Genomic DNA, 24,615 nt, shown 5'->3' on the forward strand with positions numbered 1-24,615 from the left:
TTCTGGCTTTTCATTGAGAATGCTTGAAAATTCTCTGTTTCATTGAATATCTACTTTTTTTTCCTGAATAATTATAATTTGCTGGGTGGTTATTCTTGGTTGCAATCTTATCTCCTTTGCTCTCTGTAATAATATATTCCAAAACTTCCAATCATTTAGTGTAGAAGCTGAAAAATCTTGTGTCATCTTAACTGTGGCTTCATGTTTGTTTGTTTTTTTCTGACTGCTTTAAAATTTATGAAAATTAAATAAATGAATTTATTTTAATCTTCTTCATTGCTTACCAAGAAGGATTAGATTTGGTTTGTTCAACTCAGAAACCAAAATTCTGAGAACTAGATAGAAATTATAGAGGTATATTCAGGCTTTATGTGAGGGGGGGGGAAATGGCCAAATACCAGAACCCCCAAACTAATGGGTCATTGTTTTACATAGAATATTCATCCTTGTTATACGATTTATACCTCTTAGTAGGATATGTTTCAAAAAATGATTAAATTTTTTCTATAAGCCCTATAAGAGGTTGCCTGAAATCACTTTCATCTCTAGAATTCTATGATTTTGTGCTTCTCCAGATGTAGAATCCATACCAATTAACAAGCTTTATGCTCTACCCAACTTAGAGAGACATATTGAAAAGTCCTTGAAAAATAACTTTTAAAATGATGAAAAAATAAAATATAGGATGCTAAAAAGGGTATGTTATTGTTATAGCAAAGCTCAGAAGAAGTCCTTTATCTGCTGTTTTCTACTTTTAGTCAGTATTAAGTTCCTATGTTTCCATTCAGTTAACAGATTACTTGAATCAAAATGAAGTTGAGAATACACATCTTGGATGAGACTAAGGATGTAAAAGCAATGGGATGATTCTAATTAGATAAAATTTAATAGGAAATGAGGCAAAGTTTCATACTTGGATCAAAATGAAAGCTATTGTCCTTAATTTGAGGCATAGATAGTTTAATGGGGATAGGAAATTAGTTAAGCAAACATAATTCATTAACAAATTATTATGTTATATAAAGAAATCTAATTTTTTTATTTTTTCTCTTTCTTTTTTACAAATATATAAATAACTTTCAACATTCCCTTTTTTTGTTTGAATTCCACATTTTCCCCTCTCTCCTTTCCCTCCTCCCTCCTCATGACAATGAGTAATCTGATATAAGTACAATCATTATAAACATATGTCCGTTTTAGTCATATTGTGAAAGAAAAATCAGAACAAAACAGAAAAATCATGAAGGATAAAACATACAAGAATTCTGAATCTTTTAGTGGACTATATGTTCAGTTGACAATGTGATATGGCAGGAAAAATAGTTAGCATGGTCTTAGGCCACACACATGTTTCAGTGTTGTGCTGCCATAGCTCGATAGAGACAGAGACAGTGTGAGACAGAGATATATATAGAGAGACAGAGAGACAGAGACAAGTATATATATATATATATATATATATATATATATATATATCTCATACATTATATGTTATATATTATATATCATATACTACATACTACATATTATATTACATATCATATATTATATATCATATGTTATATATTATACATTATATATTATATACTACATAGTACATATTACATATGATATATATATATAGAGAGAGAGAGAGAGAGAGAGAGAGAGAGATCAGTGATTGTGAGTAACTGACTTGGAAATTGACAAATACAAATCAAAGCTTTATTTTTTATGTAGATTAAAAAATAATGATGAAAATAATAATGGGGATTAAATTTAAAAATGTGTTGCATATATATTTTTTGTCAGCAAGGTAGTTGTTAAACACTTATCAGCTAACCCTTGCATCAGTATGTTTTTATTCTGTCCTTTTCATAATGTATCCGAAGTACAATTTACAACACAATTATTAATATCCCTGGACATTCCTCTAGAGGCCACGGCCTATCTGCAGTTGACAATTAACTATATTAACAGAGCTATTCTTGATGTGGTCATTCAAACAGTTTCAAATTCATCATTTCATTCACATTCACAAGAATAGTATAAAAGACTTTGTCAAGCCATTTGCTAACATTGCAATCATATCTCTAGGGTTTTCTAGATTGTCAATCTTTCAAAAAGTTAAATGAAGTTGTTCTAACATTACTTGATCTTGATGAAAGCATTTTGTTTGGATTAAATAACCTTTCAGATGCCATCCCTTCTAAGCTTTCATGACATGTAGCATCCCTTACTTTTTCTTCTTTTCTAATTTATTGAAAGTTTGAGTCCAATGAAGAGCACAGACTTACTTTCCCTTCTAAACATATAAGATGAAAAGTTCACAATAGAAATCTGTTTTAGAAATTCTGTGTGTATCTCTGAGCATGTGCATGTGTATACAATCTCTGAAAAATTGAACAGATTGGGATATAAGGGCTGTTTCTTATCACTCTCCTGTGAATATTCTTAGGGGAAAATGCTGATGCATTTCTTTTCTTTGTTTGAAGGACAAATATAAATACCCTTTTCTAAAATGGTAGCTCATGGGTTTTAAGATTGCTCTTGACCTGCTGTGCCAGGTCTCAATATATCTATATATAGGAGGCCTGGTGAACAGTGGGTGAGCAGGTGGGGAAAGGAATACCTGTCTCTCTCTGCCCCCTTCCTTGGAGTCAAACATCCCCTATCCCTGGAGGATCCCTCTCCATCCCTCTCTCTCTAAGGTCCAGGACTTCTGGGGCAGCACAGTTTTGTAAGTATTGAGCTGATAGCACTTCCCTGCTTCCCATCTCTACTCTGGCCTCTCCAAACAGATTTCAGCACTACACTCCTTTAAGTTTCTGAAACCAAGAGTAATGAATCATTACATTTTAATGAAACATGGAACATTGCTTTTAATGGCAACAAAAATTGTTGTCATGCTAGATTACATTAAAAGAATAACTTAGAATGATCTCTTTTCATTTTTACTTAAAACTTAAGGAACTGACAGTTTAAGATAGGAAAAGATCAGTCCAGAGAGTTCTGAAATCTCAGTAACAAGTATTGGTTATGTATCATCGATATGGGGAAGAATATTGCAAAGGGGCAGACTATATGGGCTGTTCATACAGTTATCTCAACACACAATTTATTAAGAATAAATTGATGGAAACCAACCTTCAGTATGGTATGGTGGTGTTGATATGAATGAATTATTAATGGAAATAGGAGAGCTAGAACTGGATATGTGGAGAAAATTGATGATTAAGCCACTTCTCACAATCCTCATATAAATACTACTCAAAAAATGATTACTGTGGGGAAGATTCATATCATACAGTAATCCAAGGAGTTGTTAATAAATTTTTTTTCTTATGTTAAACAGTATAAGAAAAGAATTCCCCTTAAAGTTTTATCAGGAAATTTTTGAGTTGTCTTTCTTTGACTGAAACAGGGGAGCTTCAGGTTTGTTTACAAGAATCGAATCACTCACAATTTATAGAGAATTTACTGTATAGATTAAAAGATGAATTGTGATGCCAAAAATACTTATATGCAAGTATATATATATATATATGTATATATACATATGTACATATATATATGTATATAGTGATCCATGATTATTAGCTATGAATGATGGCAGATCATTCATTTTCCTTCCATGCAGAATGTCACAATATTATACAATGGGAGAAAAGAAGTGATAGGAAAAATATGTATAATTTGCTTCCTGCTGTGTCAATTGGTTTACCTCATATGATTCAAGAACTACAGAATTGTAATCATGATGAGAGTCTTAGAGCAACTGTTAATCTTTTTTCATAAAAATATGCCAACTCAATTTAGAATTAGTTTTGGAGATATATACTCAAACTTATCAAAACTATTTTGAGTAGTGATCAACACAAAGAGCTCAAAGATATATTCAAAGCATTTGAACTGCCGACCGAGTACTATGATGATGTATTTCAAAAAAAATCATCAAAAGAAATAACTGAAAATTAAGTGGAAGACAAACTCACTAGCTTCATTACTGTTTTCAACTGTATTGATGATAAAGACGTTATTCAAAACCTTCATTTCATAGTGTTACCCAAACATTTCATTCATGGCCTATTTATGTCCTTGAATTCTGAGGAAGCCATGATTAAAACAAGCATGTGGATATGAGTTTACAAGCAAACTCCATTGAAATTATAAAGACAAGAATGTCAGTGCTGATCTCAACAACAAATTCAACAATCTTATAAAATATACAGACACTGTAATCAATTTGGGAATTACTTTTCAAATATTTATCCTATAGACTGGTGCAATAGCCTCTTGTTCACTCTCCTTCCTCTCCATTAGCCATCCCTCAGGAACTGGAAAAAAGTGTACATATTTTTGAATTATTTTACAGTCACTATTTGGGGTAAGAAAGCTTACATGGTTATATTATCTTTATACAAGTGTAGTTAAAATGGATTATTTGAACAAGAAAGGCACATCATTGGAAAGTATGAATAATTCTGCTGAATTTTCATACATTTTAATAATTCTCCCTCTCCCCCCAGATTCTATGAGGCATCTAAATTATAATTTTTCATGTTTGAAAGATGAAGTAACTCCTTTTAGGTCATTAAGTGGACTGGTCTAGGCTATTAATAAAGTAAATCCTTTCAATTAAAAAATCACTTCTTTGGTATCTGGGGGAAATTGTCAAATAATTGGGGCATCTCAAATATATATGATATGATATATGAAGAAATATGGTCTCAGAATGATAGCAAGAAACAAAAATGAAGAATTTATAGAAACAGGTAAATTCTGGTAGCAAAACAAAGTCAAAATTTTATTTTTTCAAAATATATGTAGTGATGCATAGTAAATAATGTAGATGCAAAAGAATAATGTAGACTTTGACTAGAAAAAAAATTGTGAATGAAGATGACACAAAAAGGCAATAAACTTGGGTCAAGGAAAATAGACTATGTTGGTACAAAGTTATTATGGTTAGAACTGACATTAAAAAATAACTGTAAAAATAGGAAATGGTGATTACTTTTTATTGAAATCACTCTGGGGGGGGGGGCAGAGCCAAGATGGCGACAAGAAAGCATCGAGTCTCAGGCGCTCTCTCATAAAACTCATAAGCTAAGGACTCTAACTAAAATTTCGAGAGGCAAAACCCACAGAGGGACCCAGGGAGGCAGTTCTCCTACTCAAGGTAACCTGGAAAAGAACAGAAAGGCTCTGCTCCCCATGGTCAGAGGTCAGCCCACCAGAGGGGTGGCCCACCAGAGCAAAAGAACGTCAGCCTCCTGGAGGCAGCCCCAGGGCGCTGGGAGCTGCATCTCTCACCAGTGGGGGTGTCTCCTGATATACACTCCAGGGAGCACTGGGCACAAAGTGGGGGAACAGCCAGAGGGGGACCTCTGCCTGAGCTAGCATGTGGAGTCCAGCTCTCAGGGCACACAGCTAGCAGCTTGGTCTTTCCACAGCCCAGATCCAGGAAAGAGCAGAAGGTGAGCCAGTAAGCAGGAGCCTCCAGGGCATGAGCCCATTGAACCTAAGGAGGGGAGTGAAAAGAGAGAGAGACTGCCTAGCTCTGTCCTCTGTCCCTGGAACAGGACTCTGGGGCCCTGACCACATTCAGATCCTGATTGCAGTCTAGGCCCTGCCATAGAACAGCAGGGCCCTGCCCATCTCAGCCCCCTGGCAGAGGGGAGCACTTATGGTCATTCACAGACCAGGAGGGAGGACACAGCCTCACATACTGAGACACTTGTGGGAGTGTCCCAAAAGCTCAGGAAGCACCCCAAAACCAGGCTAAGGCTGGGAAAATGAGTAAGCAGAGAAAAAAGAGGAACACCATTGAGAAATATATTGCAAATGAGCCCAAGAAGGATCAAAATGCTCAGTCTGAAGATGAGGAAGCACAAGCTCCTGCATCTAAAGACTCCAAGAAAAACAGAAATTGGGCTCAGACTATGACAGAGCTCAAAAAAGACTTTGAAAATCAGATGAGGGAGTTGGAAGAAAAACTGGGAAAAGAAAGGAGAGAGATGCAGGAAAAACATGAAAATGAAGTCAGCAGCCTAGTCAAGGAAATCCAAAAAAATGCTGAAGAAAATAGCATGCTAAAAACCAGCTTAGGTCAAATGGATAAAACAGTTCAAAAATTTATGGAGGATAAGAATGCTTTAAAAAGCAAAATTGGCCAGATGGAAAAAGAGATAAGAAAACTCTCTGAGGAGAACAAATCCTTCAGACAAAGAATAGAATTCAGGGAGATTGATGAATTTACCAGAAATCAGAATCAATACTTCAAAGCCAAAAAAATGAAAAATTAGAAGACAATGTGAAATATCTCACTGAAAAAAAAAAAACAACTGATATGGAAAACAGACTTAGGAAAGATAATTTAAAAATTATTGGAATACCTGAAAATCATGAACAGGAAAAGAGCCTTGACATCATTTTCAAAGAATTACTACAGGAAAATTGCCCTGATACTCTAGAAGCACAGGGCAAAATAGAAATGGAGAGAATCCACTGATCCCCCCGAGAAAGAGATCCCCAAAAACCAACCCCTAGAAATATTATAGCCAAGTTCCAGAACTCCCAAGTCAAAGAGAAAATATTACAAGCAGCCAGAAGGACACAGTTCAAATATCGTGGAGCAGCAGTCAGTATCACACAGGACTTGGCAGGAACTACATTGGAAGCTCATAAGGTTTAGAATATAATATACCGGAAGGCAAAAGAGCTTAGAATGCAACCAAGAATCAACTACACAGCAAGGCTGAATGTCCTCTTCCAGGGAAAAAGATGGACTTTCAATGAACCAAGGGAATTTCAAATGTTCCTGTTGGAATGGCCAGAGCTGAACAGAAGATTTGATCTTCAGATACAGGACTCAGGTGAAGCATGGAGATTAGAAGAGAATGGGAAAATATGAGGGACTTAATGATGATGAACTGCATGTATTCCTGTATAGAAAATTACACTGATAATACTCATCTGAACCTTCTCAGTTAATAGAGCAGGTAGAAGGAGCTTTTATAGTTTAAGCACAGGAAAAAGCTGAATTTGAAGATAAAATATGGTGTAAAAATGGAGTCAATTGAAAAAAGGGAAATGTGATAGGAAAAAGAAAAAAAGAGAGAGGGGGAATAGGCCAAGATATTTCATATAACAAGATTTTTCTTTATTACAATGCGCTATTGCAATGATATGGAAGGGGGAAATGCAAGGGGGAATGAGGGAATATTTGCTCTCATCAGAGGTGGCTAGGAGAGGAAACAGCATATATACTCAATGGGGTATAGGCATCTGGAGTAAGAAGGAGAGGGGAGGACAGGGGGAAGGGGGGTATATGAGTGATGGAGGAGAGGATGGACCATGGGGGAAGAGTGGTCAGATATAACACATTTTCTTTTTTACTTCTTGCAAGGGGCTGGGATTGGATGGCCTGTCCGGGACCATAGGGCCAGGTGGATGCTGGGCCTAAGGGGTGGTAGGGGTCTCAGGGCCTCTTGGCCCTAGAGCCTGGGGTCTGTCTGCTGCACCACTCAGCTACCCTACAGCAGAGTCAGAGTGAAAAGAGAGAGAAAGTACATGGTAGTGGAGAAATACAAAAGGAGGGAGTTGCAATCAACAATGGCAATGGTGGAAAAATATGGAAGTAACTTTTGCTATGGACTTATCATAAAGAATGTGATTCACCCACGACAGAGTTGTTGGTGTTGGAACAAAGACTAAAGCACATTTTTTATTATTATTATATTTGGGGGAGGTGCAGGGCAAATGGGGCTGGGTGGCCTGCCTGGGGCTGCGTAGCAGGGTGATCATTGGGTGTCTGAGGCTAGATTTGGACCCGGGTGCTCCTGGCTCAAGGGCCAATGCTCTGTCTACCACCCAGCCACCCCTACTATTATTACTATTTTATTTTATTTTGGTTTTTTTTTTCTTTTTCTTTCTTTTTTTTTTTTTTTTTTTTTGGTTTTTGCAAGGGCAGTGGGATTTGGGTGGCTTACATGTCACACGGCTGGGTGATTGTTGGGTGTATGGGGCCGGATGTGGGCTTGGGTGCTTGTGGCCCCAGGGATGGTGCTCCATCCATTGTGCCACCTGGCCATACCTACAATTATTACTATTATTTTTTTGTTTTAATTTTTTTCTCTCTCCCTTTTACTTTATCGCTCAAGCAAGTCTATATTTTTTGGGGGGTAGGGAGAATTTCGTTTAGTCTTAAACAAGAATAGTTTATTAATGTAAAAAACATTATTTGTACAAAATGAGAATAAATATTAAATTAATAAAAAATTAAAAAAAAGAAATCACTCTCTATTGTACTTTCATTTACTGTTTTTCAGGGAATGGATTTTTTTTTACTGGTGGGGGGGTAGTGTCTGAGTATTTTTTGTGGGAAGTGCATTTCTAATAAGTCCATGGAGAACTGTGGAGTTACCTACCCACTAAATTCTCTGTGTCAAGGAAGAACAAAATTAGAATTCTACAAAAAGAAGAGATTTCAGCACCCTGCAATGTTAGAAGAACGTTCCTTTTGGAGATGCCTCTCTACTAAGACATTCCACATGTGCTTTTATTCTCCCAATTAATCCTACATATTTATGGAGGATATTGTATCCAGGAAGATGAAGGAGATGTTTCAAAGCTACTATGTCATACCTACTACATCATCTTTCTAAATGTCTTTACTTTTTCCTGGTTTTATTTTCTGGTTGACTATTGAAGACAAATTCATCATCAGGGTTTTTTTCGGAATGATTTAGAAGTATAGATGCATAGAGCACCTTAAACTTGAGGGCCAGCCCAGTAACAGTTGGGAAGGTGGATAGACTTAAAAATGCTTTATAATACAATTCAGTAACAAGTTTTCAAAGGCTGCTTTTAATGTTGTCTTTACAGATCTATGTTTGCAGTGCCTTTGACATATGATTAAGTTTCTAGGCTAGACCTACCTCATTTTAGTCTCCTGGTAGTTTGTGTTATTTTTTTAAGGTTTTTTCAAGGCAATGGGGTTAAGTGGCTTGCCCAAGGCCACACAGCTAGGTAATTATTAATTGTCTGAGGTCAGATTTGAACTCAGGTACTCCTGACTCCAGGGCTGGTGCTCTATCCACTGCACCACCTAGCTGCCCCTTAGTTTATGTTGGTTTTTAGAATGAAAAGATAGTCATAGATCATTCAATAGTTTATAAAAGGAGATTTATTTCACAATGGCAGAGAAGGAAATTAAGCAATGACATACATTAAAATACTCAGAGATGTTCAGGTGAATGAAGTTCCCTTATTCATTATGATCCATGAACCAAGTATCAAAGTGAACTTGTGGTTTTATGTGGTTATTATATATTGAGATGACCCACAAAGTGATATCAATAGCCTGAACCAATCAAGTCTCAAGGTTCTAATATCTTGGAAAAAATAGTTTACTATATGGGGACATGTCTTAAGACATTGTTCCCAGTACAATTACCAGGGTATTTGTGCATGTATTTGAGCAATACTGTGTGATACCTATCTGTTATCCAGGTAATTTGTATCTGGAAAGATTAAAATGAGCTCATCTAAAGTAATAGCTAAAATTGCTCATTAAATCTGTCTAGTGGTACCTGTTTTGGGTTTTTTTTTTGACATTTGAATTCGCCATTATGGAACAAGAAGCTCCTATCAATTGAATGAAAGCAATTTTAAAAAATAATAATAATTAAGGAATTCAGAATACCTTTTAAAAGATTTATAGATGAAAATAGACTCAAATTGTTATAATTTAAACTTATAAGAATTAAAAATTATGCACAGTCCTCTGTTTAATTTAATATTATACTGCCAAAATCTGTGGGTATCAATTCAATTGTTTAAATTCCAAAAAGAATAAGGGAAGGACAAACTTCACACCAGATTCCCCTGTTAGGGAATAATTTCATTTTCTCCTCTGTTTCCACCTAAAAGAGGTAATTGCTCCAACAAAATAACTGATTTAAACTCAAGATTGCAAATGGTAATTTGCTTATTCTATTTTGAATCTCAAAGAAAATCAATGTAAAGGTATTTAATATAATTTATATTTGGAAGTGTCCTCCCTTCAGGGAACAGTTCTGTCAGTGACTTATCCATGGCATTGGTAGGGGGAATAGAGAAGATTAAAGCTTTCTCTTTGTGAATTATCAGCTCAGAAAATAGAAGATAATACAGAATACTGATAAGTTAACTATTTATTGGATAAGGAGCATGTAAAAATAAACTAAGCTAAAAAGATGCTGAACCTTCTGTATAGGTGGGCCCCCAAGACAGAGTTTCTCCAAAATATTCCAAGGACAAGCAGTGAACTATAGGTGGATGGGGGGGGAGGATTCTTCAGGTTTGTCATATCTTGGTGAGGACTTGTCCTCTTAATCTCATTCTTCCTCAGATGTGTGATGGGTGAAATCAGAAATAACTGAGGAAGCAAATGTTTGAGTTTTTGAGCATATTAGTGTCAATTCATGCCAATTGCATTACAAATTGGGTCCAAGTCACTCTGGCTTGCCACTTGTCCCTGAATATAAGAGGAGACAGTTTTCATATATCAAAAGAAAAAATTAATAGAAATAAATTAGGATAAAAATTTAGTTAATCTAATTTCTAATTAACAGAAAAATTAGGGCCATTCCAAGTTGGGAAAAGGATGAGTAGATTTCAGGATCTGGGAGGAAGGAGAGTGAACAGATGAATTTTCCTGTCTTTCAATGTCTCTCAATCCCCATGATTAGCAAGCAGGTAAAACTTGCAGGAAAATGAAACGTAAGCCTGATGGAGTCAGTTTGGTTCACGAAGTTGCTACAATTCACTCAACTGTAGCACCATAAAAAACCAAGGCACAGCCTAATGACAAGTGATAACTTAGAAAGCAACATCATATTCAAGGAGAGAAGGATCTTTGATGCCTGCAAATCTGAGGGCAGGGATCCACTATTTAAGGATAATGATTCGTCTTCTGGAATGTATTTAATTGGTGAAAAGCAGTAGCACAGCTTCCAAGAAGCACTTAAATAAAATTAATATATCATCATTTCATCAACAAGCAAGGATTATTCTTAATCACTTTTTTATTTATCTGTATATCTTTAATTTCTATCTGTTGGTTTATTGCTGTTGCTCGTATTTCTAGGGTTTCATTAAATAAAAGTTGGAAGAATGAGAATCTTTTGCTTTCCTGTCATTTTTTCTAGAAAAAGGTTCCATTGTATCCCTATTGGGTATGGTATTTGATTTTGATTTTAAATAATTCAAACAGTTGTAGTCCAGAAGTGAGGGGATCAAACTGGTGACAGTGTTATAAAAGAATAGAGATCATGTATGAGATTTTATCAAGAAAAGAGGACTTGGCAAAAACTTGAACATGATTCGTGAGTGAGAGTGGAGTTGTAATAGATAACTAGATTATAAACAACTGACTGGGAGTCTAGTGGTACTCTCAAAAGAAAAAGAGAATTTGGAGGGGATAAAGTGAAATATGATGGTGGGGAAAGAGGAGAGGGGTGGGGGGATAAGAAAGGAAATAATAATTTGTTAGTATCACTGTGCTAAGGGCTATACAAATTTTATTTCCATCTTCAAAAAAATTGAGTTCTGTTTGGGTATGTTGAATTTAGGGTAACAAAATACAGTTCAAGAAGTCCAGAAGATAATTAAAGATATGACACTAGAGGTTGAGGGAGAGGTCAGGGATGGATATGAATAGATCAGAGACTCATCAACATGGAAAGATTTAATTCATGGAAACTGAGGGATCCCACAAGTGAAATAATACAGAGGAAGAAAATAAGAGGCCCCAGGACAGAGTCTTGGGGAAAGTCCTGCAGTTAGTGGGTATGATGGTGAGGAACAGCCATCAAAAGAGATTAAGAAGGAGCAGTTAGATGGATCTAATCTTTACCACAAATCATAAATATACTCCTTTCTCTCTTTTGACTTGTCATAACCCTGGGGCAACTCCATATCACCTCACAACAGAGCTAGTGGAATAGCAGACTTGTTTGAGACAATTCTCTCCCCACTCCAGTCTTCTCTACATTGAGCTAGTTGCTCAAAGCCATGTCACACTTTTGCTGAATCTTTTCAGGATTCCTCATACACTGATAGCATCCAACTTTGATGGGTTTGGGGTTTTGTTGGCTAGTTAACAAGCCCATCTGCAGAGATGGGGTTTTTTTTGAGCTGTGGTCATTGTGCTCTGTTTCTTGATGTTTTAAAAATATTCTTGGTTTCCATTGCATAGTATCATTTACTTAGAGCTTGAAGGTGATAATGATGATAATGATTTTGTCCTTTATTCTTTTTTTTTTTTTGCAAGGCAATGGAGTTAAGTGACTTGCCCAATGCCACATAGCTAGGTAGTTATTAAATGTCTGAGGCTGGATTTGAACTCAGGTACTCCTGACTCCAGGGCTGGTGCTGCCCCTGTCCTTTATTCTTGAAGAGGACCATGACATCAGGGAAGTGATATGATGACAAGCTCATGAACTGTATTTGATTTAGGGCATTCTGTGCTAAGCCACCAATCTTACCTTCTCCTCCAGAGCCATCTGTGTTCAGTGGCCAGATAAGAATTGGGACAACTGGTAATGATTCTGGATGAAAGGTAATCAGGGTTAAATGACTTGCTCAAGGTCACACAGCTAGTGTCAAGTGTCTGAGGCTGAATTTGAACTCCAGGCATCCTGATTCTGAGGCCAGTGCTTTATTCACTGGGCCCCTTAGCTGCCCAGAGCTGAAAGTACATAAAAATACAACCTACACATTTTAAATATGAGGAATCAGAGGCATATGGAAATTAAGTTCCTTGACCAGGATCAATTAGCTAATAAGTGTCTTTGGTAGAAATTTAGAGTATGTCTTCCGGACTCAAATTTCATCTCTTTTTCCCCAGTCCGTGACATCTGTAGGCATGTAGATAGTGTATTCCATAACCCAAATTAAAACAGCCTCAGATTTTCCATGGATAAAAATTCATTCCTCATTGTCCAGTTTTCTGATGACAAATCTCCTCAAACTTGACCTAAATAAGAAAGCATTCTTCAACAGTTTTGTACTTGAACATTTTCTAGTTTGGATAGGATCTTCCATAGCTTATGGCCTAATAAGTCAAGCTTTGGTAACTCAAATTCAACCTCAATGGAACAAAGAAGTCCTGGAGTAATATTCAAATCAAGGAAAAATGGCTTATTTTCTTAAAATGAATTATTTTTAATATTTTCCCCATATGATTTCATTGTTAAAATGAAATAAAAAATCTTTTCATGATGGCAAATATCTGGAAATTGAGGAAATGTCTACTGTTTGGGGAATGACTGAATAAGTTATGATATATGAATGTAATGGAGTACCATTGTTCTGTAAGAAATCATCAGCAATTGGAGTTTGGAAAAACTGACAGGAACTGATGATGAGTAAAGTGAGCTGAATCAGGAGAACACTGTACATATTAATGGCAGTATTGTGAGATAAATTGTCTATGATAAGCATAGACAGTTTAGTGTTCAAAGACAACACTGAAAGAACTGTTATGAAAAATGACATCTACATTCAGAAAACAAAAACAAAAAATACCATAGAATCTGAATGCAAAGTAAAACATACTATATCTACCTTACAAAAATTTCTTTTATATTGTTTCTTTCATTCTCAGAGGTTCCCCCACTTAGTTTTAATTTCTCTTTCACAACATGATAAGGAAATATGTAAAGGAAAATTGTTTAAGAACAGAACAACTTTTATCAGATCATTCCCTGACATGGGGAGGGGAGGGTGAAGAAGAGGGTGGGTGGTAGAAAAATGTGGAACTTATGAATTTACAAATGGATGACTGCTGAAAAGTACCTTTGCATGTGTTTGGAAAAAATAAAATAATAATTTTAAAAATTAAATAAAAAGTATCAACAATTCTTTCATTTATGAAGATCACATGATGCAATTTTTAGAAAGTGTTTAGCACAGTGCTTGCACCATAGCAGATAGTTATAAAGTGCTTGTTTCCTTCTTTCCTTCCTTTCTTCCATCCTTCCAGTAAGTAGATAATAAAAAGACTTATAAGTATATTAGAATTGAATGTACACACACATATGTGTATATACTCTTTAAATGTTAATGTATTGTAACAGCACTTATTTGTTTACCACTTTTACTCATGTCTAGATCTTCATGATTGCATTTGGGGTTTTCTTGGCAATGATACTAGACTGGTTTTCCATTTCCTTCTCCAAATCATTTTTATAAATAAGGAACTGAGGCATATAGGGTTAAGTAACTTGCCCAGGGCCAGCAGGTTAATAAATATCTGAGGCCAAATTTGAACTGACAAAGATAAGTCTTCTTCACTCCAGGTCTGGTATTTTATCTACTGTCCCACATAGCTCTCCTCTGTCAATTTTACCTGCCATCATTATCTGCTATTACTGTTGTTCTGTGGGAAATGAAACACAAAATAAATCTCAAGGTATGATATTTGTCATTCATAAACTAATTGAAAGTTACAAGGCCTTCTAAATATCAAATACTTGGGGCAGAGAATTCTCTGTGATAATCAGAAGAAAAAGTTTATTAGAAATAAGAATAACTAAAGCAGAAAATGTCTGTAATTGCTACGTTAATAGAGCTGGTTGGTTTTTGTGTTTCAAAAAGCTTGGTCCCTAAAGCAAACATCTAGTGAAACAGAAAAGTCAATTATAGCTTCTCCTGTAGGAAATTACTAATTCATCAATTAAGAAAAAGTATCTGAGGTTTTTTTTATGTTTTTTGCTTAATCTGAGTCAAAGACTTTTTGCACGAGAGCTAAAGTTTAAGCCTCTGGATATCCTGACCTTTCTCTTCTTTTACACACACACATACACACACACACACACACACACACACACACACACACACACACACACACCTGTCAGAGACCACATTACATGGAAGAAAGGCAGTGAATTATTCCAATGGAATTCTGGTACTCCAATATTTTGACATAAGAAGATATAAGGGGCCCAAAAGCATTTGACATATATTTTGATCCTCTTTTTGTATCTTGACCACACATTCCCTAAATGTATGTCTAATCACAAGTATCCCCAATGTGTTTCAATGCTCTCTATTCTGCATATTTATTGGAATGGAAGAACCCAGGATTACGGGTGAAATGATCTATTATTACTTTTTGGTACTCTGCTGTGACTTTAAATGTCTTTTCTTTGGATATATTGTCTGACTATTAAAATAAATTAAGCAGATGGAGCTTATGACTTACAGTTTGTTTATTTGAATAATTTTTGAGAGAGAGAGACTAGGCTGAGCTAGACCCACAGAATATTTAGAACCAGGGTTAGCTGTCTAGGGGTAGGATATTTCACATTGGAGAAAAAAAAAAGTTTTACAGGACATATACTTCCAAATCTGCATATATAACCCTAGTCTCTCCTGGGCTTGCATTTCCCTTATTTTACCAAGCAGATGTGACATTCACTTCCTATGAACTTTCATTGTACTTGGTTTGTACCTCTCTAATTCACTTATAATATCCTATTAAATTGTACAATTATTTTATAAATGTCTTTTCTCCTCTATTAAACTCTAGAAGGTAGGATTCATTTATCTAGTATGCCTTCTGTATGCAGAAATAGAAGTGATTTAGGAAGAGAAAGATGAATTGAAATAGAAGGAAAGGAAATCTCCACCACATATAGAAAGAAGTGGCAATTCTTTATTGGATTTTAAAAAGAGGTGAGAATGGTACAATGGTACAATGTAGGGGAGAAAAGAATATCTGAAGAGGCAGAAGAGAATTCTCACCTGTCTCAGGATAAAGATTTTGTTAGAATAATCCTAACAGCAGAAAATGAAGAAGAAACATCACTGCACATTTGAAGCCAAGTAATTGATAGGAAGTTCTTCAGGAAGAGCAAGCAGCTGTACCCTCTACATTGAAAACTACTTGTCCTTCAGAGAATAATCTTGTGGATCCACAAGAACTGATTATTAGGAGATCATTCAAGAAGCATATGAGGAGGAATAGCTGAGTAATAGTGATTGGTTACTCCATGCTGAGGTACACTGAAGCAGCAATTTGTTGAACTGATTACAAAAGAAAATCTAAAGTTTCCTCGTGTTTCCAGGATATGATAAAGAATGTCTGAAGACCTACCAATCTAGATAGTTACTATTCACTGCTTGTGACACAAATGGTCACAAATAAACCTGCCAGAAACTACCTAGAAAGTTTTGTCAAAGATGGATCAAAAAGTATGAGAATACTCAGACAGAGCTCATGTTTGTGTTAATAATTACTGCTGATCAAAGATGAGGACTTCAAAATAGTTAGCAATTGAACATCTACTTAATATATAATATCTGAAAATATAGGCTTTTAAAAATTATATTTTATTTCTAGACCCTAGCATAAAATATAAAACTGACAGTCCAGTTTCAGATAAAGTACATCTAAAATATCATGAGAATTCAGTCCTGATTTTGCTGCCATCATCTTCCCTCATAAAATCATCTGGCATTATTCATTCTGTGTTTTTATATATACATTTTATCTCCTTGATAGCATGTAAGCTCCTTGAGGCAAAGGATTGTTCCATTTTTGTCTTTAAGGCCCCAGAAGTTGGAACAATATTTTTAAATGTTTGTTTTCAGTGTTTGACAAATTACTGCAAAAAAAATGGAAACCATTCTGTCAGAAAATAGATGTGGGTTAGAATTTGAAATCTTGTTCTGATAGATTTCAAGTAGATGAAAGATGATTTTAAAGGTAACACAATTAACAAATTAATGGACGGAGGAAGACATTTTTTCTTCAATTCTATGAATAAACAAAGATCTAATGACCAAATAAATGATAGAGGGAAGCACAGAAGATGAAATGGGCAATTTTCATTACATAAAATGAAAAATATTTTTGGGTAAGACAAATACAACTCAATTAGAATGAAAATGTTTAACTGGAAGAAAAAATATTTTGCAACAAGCATCTCTCATGAAGTTCTCATTTCAAAGATAAATAAGGGGTTAGTTCAAGTATATATTAAGAAAGACAAATGGATAATGGATAGATAACTTTCATAGAAGAAAGAAAACTATCATAGTGCTATAAAACAATAATAATAATTAGAATAATTCAAGTTAAAGAGATTTTGAAGTTCTAATTCAAACACATCAGATTTCCAAAGATGCTCAGAAAAGGAAAATAGAAAATGTTGGCAGGGCTGTGAAAAAAAATCAACCTAATGATGTACTATTAGTTCATCCATCCTAGAAAGCAATTTATAACCAATAAACTTCAAAATCTCTTCAGTGTAGATAGCCTTTTTTCCTTATTATATCATTACTAGGACCATCTCCCAAATATCAAAGAATAAGGGGGAAAGACTTCTATGTACAAAAATCTTTGAAGTTATCTTTATGAAGTAGGAAAAAATTCTCAGCTAGGGGAATTCATAAATCTTGGGATATAGTCAAAATTGTAGTATTAGAATATTATAAAATATTTTCATATCATAAGAAGTAATGAAATGTATAATTTCAATGAAATGGAAAATACCTCTATGAAATGATGTAAAAATGAATGAAAACAACATTATAAATCACTCTGAAAAAGACATAGCATATGGATAACAAGGAAAAAGCAGGACTCAAAAGAGTTAATTGTTGTGCATGTTTAAGAAACTCATTATCCAACAATATTTTATAGTCCAAAACGGAAACAAGACTTGATAATAGGGTAAAGTCAGCATTTTGCTTCTTGGTGAAGAATTATGGAAGAAGAAAAGGAAGAAGGGAAAAATTCCTGACCTAAATAAGAAGGAAGAGATTATTTAGATGACTTGGGAAAATTCAGTCTAGTGAAACACATGCAAAGTTGAATTTGGGGAAGAAATATTTGTAAAATTTTGAAATAATTAAATTTGAAAGCAAGCATTTTCCATGCCCATGTATTGATTAAATTTCTGATTTAAACCTGAAAAAAACAGTATTGAGGAAATTTAAGAGTGACAAAAGAATTAAAGTAGATTAATGGGGATAAAGGCAGATTAGGAAATAAAACAGGAAGAGGTAAACTTAAGAAAAAAAGGTGATTACTAATAAATGTAATAGTTAACCAAATTGATAAAGAAGATTGATGGATATGAAAATTGGTAAATTTCCCCTTGAGCAGTTTATATTTTTCCTTTTTTTAGATCTGATTTTATTATTGTGAAAAGTATTTGTAATTTTTTCATAAAGTTTCAGTGTTTATTTTGGCAGGTAGTCTCCTGATTCTTTTTTGTTTTCTGTATTATTTTAAATGTAATATCTCTTGATACAGGGATGTGTTGGTAGTATATAGAACTGATGATATTTTGAGTTTATTTTATATCCTGGAACTTCACTAAAGTTATTAATTGTAATTTTTGGCTGATTTTCTAGAATTTTCTAAATTTACCATCATATCACCTGCTAAGAGGGAGGGTTTTTCCCCCCTCATTGTCTATTCTAATTCCTTCATTTTTTCTTCTCTTATTCATAAATCTAACATTTCTAATACATTATTGAATATTAGTGGTGATAATGGGCATGCTTTTTTACCCCTTACATTATTGGGAATACTTCTAGCTTAACTCCATTATATTCTTGCCAATGGATTAGGCAAATACTGTTTCCCATTTTATGGAAAGCTCCATTTATTCCTATGCTTTCTAGTATTTTAATTTGAATGAGTGTTTTATTTTGTCAAAAGTTTTCAATATCTATAAAATAATCATTATTTATGTTATATTTGTTATTAATGAGATTAATTATGCTGAAAGCTTTCAGAAAATTGTACCAACCCTATATTCCTTATATAAATCCTTTATGTTCAATGTGTATTTGAAAAAGTAGGTGAAGAATGAATTCTGCCAAATTTCTTCCTTGACACCAATATGGTGCTGATGACTAACCAGGAAGAGTCAAAACAAAGAAAGATAATTATAGATTAATTTCCTTAATGAATATAATACAAATATTTTAAATACAAATATTATAATATTATAATAAAATTTTTAAATAAAATATTAACAAAGTGATTATAACAAGTTAACATTAGGATAATACACTTTGATCAATTTATATTTCTGTAATTATTCACTCATGAACTTAAATTGTCAGATTTAATGGCAAACAGTTGGATAAAATAGCATTGAATTATTGAATTATTAAATTTCCTCTACATTGGTGGTGTATTCACTCTTCATTTTTGATACTGGTAATTTGTTTTTTTTTCCTTTTTAAAAAAAATCTAATTAACTGAAGGTTTATCTGTTTTTTTGGCTTTTGCATATAATCAGATCAATTTAGTAGTTCAATAAATTTCTTACTCTAAATTTTATTACTCTCTTCTTTGAATTTTAGAATATCTAATTTGGTATTTTATTTGAGATTTTTAATTTCTTCTTTTAATAACTTTCTCAGTTACATGGTGCAATTCATTTATCTCCTCTTTCTGTATTTTATTCTTGTTAATATTTAGAGATATAAAATCTCCCTAAATAATTGCTATGACTGCATCCCACAAGTTTTGGTATACTGTCTCATTATGGTCTTTGTCTTGGATGAAGTTATTAATTATTCTATGATTTGTTTTTGGATCTATTCATTCTTTAAAATCAAGTTATTTAGTTTCCAATTGATTTTTACTTTATCTTTCCATGGTCTTCTATTACATGATTTTTATTGAATCATGAGTTGAAAAGAATTCATATTTCTGTCTTTCTGCATTTAATTGTGAGTTTTTTATGCCCTAATATAGGGTCAATTTTGTGTAGATGCCAAATACCACTGAGAAAAAAAATCTATATCTACCGTATGTTTATCTATATTCATATCTATTTATGAATGTATATATTCCTTTTTATCCGCATTTAAATTACTTCAGAGATATATCATATCTAACTTTTCTAAAATTCTATTCACTGTTTTAACTTCTTTCCTGTTTATTTTGTGGTTAGATTTATTTAATTCTAGGAGAGAGAAGTAGAGATCCCTCACTAGTATAATTTTGCTACCTATGTCTTCCTGTAATGCTTTTAGAGTACTCTGGAAAAATTTGGAAGCTATACCACTTGATGCATTTATGTTTCGAATTAATATTACTTCATTATCTTGGTAACTTTTAGGAAGATATAATTTCCTTCCTTATCCCTTTTAATGAGATCTATGTTTGCTCTTTCTTTGTCTGGAATATGGATTGCTCCCTCTCCTTTTTTCACTTCAGCTGAAGCTGTTCCAATCTTTTACCTTTAATCTGTGTGTTTCTCTGCTTCAAATGTGTTTCTTATAAAAAACCATATTGTAGGATTCTGGTTTCTAATCCACTCTGTAATCTGCCTCCTCTTTATGAGAGAGTTTATCCCATTCACACTCACCTTTATGATAACTAATTCTGTATTAATTCTCCATCCTATCATTCCTCTGTATCTTTCATATTTCACCTCATCTGTATTTTGTATCTAACCTCCATCTCCCTTAATCTTCCCTCTTTCTTTTATGAGACTCCCTCTGTTTTCTTTGCCCTTTCCTCTCCTACTTTCCCTTTTCCTTTTGCCCTCGCTTCTATAAGTTCTATCTTCCCCATTTACCCCTCTAGGGCAAGATAAATTTCTAATCTCATTTGGTTGTATATTTTATTCTGTCTTTGAGTCAAATTTGATGAAAGTAAGATTTAAGCAATTCTCACCCAATCCCTTTTCTCCCTCTATTTTAATATGTCCTTTATACCTTTTTAAGTGATATAATTTACTACATTTTGCTTCCTCTTTTCTCCTATTCCAGTAGAATCTTTTTTAATGTCTTAATTTTTATATCATTTCATCAAAATCAATTTATGCCCATACCTTCTAAGGACACTTCCTCTAAATAGAGATATACTACTCAAGAATTATGAGTATCATTCTCCCATGTAGAGTTATAACCAGTGTAATCCTATTGAATAACATTCTTTTACTTTTCCCCTGCTTAACTTTTTATGTATCACTTGAGTCTCATTTTCAAAGACTGAATTTTCTGTTTAGGTCTGGCCTTTTAATGATAAAATTTTAAAAGTCACTTTTTTTTAATTGACTGTCCATATTTTCCCCCTGAAAGAATATGCTCAGTTTTGTTGGGTAGTTGATCTTGGTTTCAGTCTAAGCTCTTTTGCACTCCAGAATATCATATTCTAAAACTTCTGATCTTTTAGTGTTGATATTGCCCAGTCCAGTATTATCCTGGTTGAGATTCTTTGATATTTGCATTGCTTCTTTCTATCACCTGCAGTCTTTTCAGTCTTTTCTACTTAACTTGGTGTTTTCCTTTTAGTCCTTGGTGTTTTCATTTTGAATCACTTTCAGGAGGTCATCGGTGAATTTTTTCAAAGATTATTTTACCCTTTGGTTTTTAGAATGTCACTGCAATTTTTCTTGATTTTTCTTAAAAGATGTTGTCCAGATTCTTTTTTTATCTTGTAGTTTTTTTTTATCAAGTAGTCCAATAATTCTTAGATTATTTCCTTGGATCTATTTTCCAGGTCAGTTGTTTTTCCATTGAGAGACTTAACATTTTCTTCTATTTTTCAATATTTTAAAATTTTTACTTAACTAATGAATCTCATAGAGTCATGAGCTTCCATTTACCCATCTATTTTTCAAGGAATTATTTTCTTCAAGTTAGCTTTTGTGTTTCCTTTTCCATTTGATCAATTCAATTTTTAAAGGACTTATTTTCTTTTTCATTTTCCTAATTGTACTTTTGAAGGAACAATTTTATTTTTCATTTGCAAAAACTTTTTTAAAGAATTTTTCTTTGTCCATTTGCCCAATTACATTTTTAAAGTATTTGTTTTCTTCAATCAGATTTTGTGTTTCCTTTTTCAAGATATTGAGTTTCTTTTGCATTAGTTTCCCAATTTTTCTGCTTGATATTTAAAATCCTTTTGGAGCTCTTCCAAGAAATTCTTTTGGGCTTGTGACCAATTCATATTCCTCTCTGGGGCTTCATATGTAATACTTTTTCTACCATCCTCTTCTGAGCTGCTATTGTGATTTTCTTATTTATTTCTATATAGCTTTCTATCATCAGAACTTTTTCTCTCACTTTTCTTACTCATTTTGAGATCTGTTCCTTGGCCTCAGGAACAACAGGAGAAAAAAAAAACCATATCTCTATGATCTTCAGTTTCTTGGTCAAAACATCATAGCTAAGAGAGTGGCTAGGTGGTGCAGTGGATAAAGCACTGACCCTGGAGTCAGGAGTACCTGGGTTCAAATCCGGTCTCAGACACTTAATAATTACCTAGCTGTGTGGCCTTGGACAAGCCATTTAACCCCATTTGCCTTGCAAAAAAAAAAAAAAACTAAAAAAACCCATCATAGCTATTGGCTTTGGTTTTTAGATTGCTCTTAAACATGTAATTTGTACCTTGATGATAAGGGTCTCCAGGTTTTCATAAATTTTTTCTTTGACTTCATCGGGGTTTTTCATGGTGGGAACATAGGCACTGATGATAGTGGCAAAGCATTTTCCTTCAAGTGGCAATCTCATTTTCATGAGCCTGTTATTCACACCTTTTGGTTGGTATTCAAGATTAATTTATTGTAAAACCTGCCCTAGCTTCACAGGACTCCCCTCCACTGTGACCACTCCAGAAAATGTATATCCGGATCTGATTTCAGTAATCTAAATTTCATTTGCCAGTCTTGTTTCCCTTAAGGTGGTTATCTGGATGTTATCTGCTGAGTTCTTTTTTGCAACTAGAGCTATTTGTCTTTCAGGTCTCTTGTGTTGTCTATGAGTGTGTGCACATTTCATGGACTTGAATCAAAGAAAAAAAAGTGTTAGAAATAAGGTCTCAAAAAACTATAAAGAGATGCAGAAAGTTTAGGAATAAACAAAAAGAAATGGATATCTCAATTCAATAAGTAAAATTTGATTTTATAGTTATCATTGAAAATTGGTGTCATGAAATCTATTACTAGGCTACAGCTCTGAATAGATGTGGCTTAATGATAAGAAACAGGGTAGATAAAGAGTTATGGAATATTATTATAAATTTAAAATTTCTATTCATAAATAAACTGAAACCCAGGAAGGGGATTTTTGGAGGTATCTAGGTGAAGTTGAGAGGAGATAGAAAAAGACAGAAAAGAAAATTTTTCATAACTGCATTATGCTACAGAGCTTCTGTACAGAAAGAGAAAATAGATGAAGAGTTTCAGAAATAGAATCCAAGTCTGACAAGATTTGTGAATAAATACAGTAATTTGCATTTCCTGCTACTAATGTTCCTTATTTCTTGACTTATCATCACCTCTGCTAATGGAGGAAGCATATGTTAAAAAAAAACAGCAATATGGACAAGTCCTCTTTGTGCCTTTTCAGATGTTTATAATGTTTGTTTGGTAAAATGTGAAGTTAGTGATTTACTTGAAGTGCTTGGATTTAATATTGATTTTTTTTCACTACCATACCTGGCCCATATTGTTGTGATTGAGATTATTGGGCTCAGTTTATTTTATTTGGATGTTAGTGGAGAAAGTGTTGAGAACATTGTGTCACAGAAAATGAAGTAAATCATAACACAAAAGTTTGAAGAACTACAAGATATGTTATGAACTAAGTCTCCAATGGTGTATTCATTTACTCAAGAAATAAACTCTGACTCATCCAGATTCACCAAATATAGCAAGTATAGCTCATTTAGTTAGACTATATAACATGTGGATAGCTAGTGAATTCTTCTGAATAAGAAACATTCTATTTACTTTTTTTGACATAGTTAGGTCCAACTTTCCCATTACTCATCTGCTTCTAAAGAGACATCTTTATTTCTGATTATTCTTGAAATATTTCCATTCATCCAAGTAATTATATTGGAAATTGAATTGATTTAACTTAAAACATATCTTACATGTAATTTGAGTGAATACCCTTCTCATTTGTATACTTTCCCTAAACATTCAACAACTGGATAGTTTTTTTTTAATTTTCCCCCTTATTCCTGAGTTTTTCTGAGATGACTAGACTTTGTGATTGTCTAACCATTTATAAACACTTCTATATAAAAGCACTAGAGGAGGGTCAAGTAAACTCTCCTCAGAACATTCAATTAAAATCTATTCAATAAAAAATATGATTACCATGGGACATTGTGCTAGGTTCTAGGGCAAAAAGGCAAAGACTAAACTGATTCTTCCATCAGAAAGCTTATTATGTTTTTGTGTTCTACAGACAAATGCATATAATGTACATACAAGTCAGAAGAAACAAAGTAATATCAAGAATGAGAGGTTACAAATAACTGAAATCAGCAAAGACCTAATATAGGTGTTCAAATCTTAAGATATTCTTTGAAGCAAGCAAAGGATTACAAGAAGAAGAGATGGAGTTCATTCCAGATATTCAGGACCCCTCATTTGAAACTGTGAATTGAATTGTCCTGATAATTGTCTTTGATTCTCAGAGAAGATCAAAACATCAGGGAGATGACGTACAAGTGAACTGGATTTAAGTGAGGAGGTTTTGTGCAAAATCATCAACATGAATATAAATCTGGATGACTGTAGATGTCCCTGGATGCAGTTAAAGACCTTGGCCTTTTAAGGCTGTCTTTCCCAGATCACAGTTTGACTGAGACAA

The 24,615-nt window shown here is 33.9% G+C and overlaps 1 pseudogene; it reads left to right on the forward strand.

The window, feature by feature from the left end:
• Positions 1-24,615, forward strand: part of LOC141499305 (cullin-2-like) — a 121,291-nt pseudogene that overhangs the window by 18,718 nt on the left and 77,958 nt on the right.

The sequence above is a fragment of the Macrotis lagotis genome, chromosome X (assembly GCF_037893015.1).
Source record: "Macrotis lagotis isolate mMagLag1 chromosome X, bilby.v1.9.chrom.fasta, whole genome shotgun sequence".
Lineage (NCBI taxonomy): Eukaryota > Metazoa > Chordata > Mammalia > Peramelemorphia > Peramelidae > Macrotis > Macrotis lagotis.